Here is a 432-nt window from a genome sequence, read left to right on the forward strand (position 1 = left end):
CCCGAGTGGCCGGGCAATCGATGCATGAATCATGCGGATTACGAGCGCCCGGCCGATCGATCGATGCGTGAGCCATGCCGAACGGCCGAGCGAAGCATGAATCGTGAGGAACGGCCGATCGATCTATGCGTGAGTCATGCCGAACGGCCGAGCGATCGATGCATGACTCATGCCGAACGGACGAGCGATCGATTCACGAATCATCCCGAGTGGCCGGGCAATCGATGCATGAATCATGCGGATTACGAGCGCCCGACCAGCGGCATCCATCGGCCTATCCCGAACCAGATTTTGAGAAACTAACATCTTTCTAAACCTTTTCGAAAGAAAGGAAGAAAAGGGGCCATGAGAAACACCACAAAAGAAATAACTTTTCAAAAGAAACGCAATTCTATCATTTGGATCATGAGAAACTCATATATAAATTGAGGC

This window comes from Rhodamnia argentea, chromosome 6 (genome assembly GCF_020921035.1).
Source record: "Rhodamnia argentea isolate NSW1041297 chromosome 6, ASM2092103v1, whole genome shotgun sequence".
Lineage (NCBI taxonomy): Eukaryota > Viridiplantae > Streptophyta > Magnoliopsida > Myrtales > Myrtaceae > Rhodamnia > Rhodamnia argentea.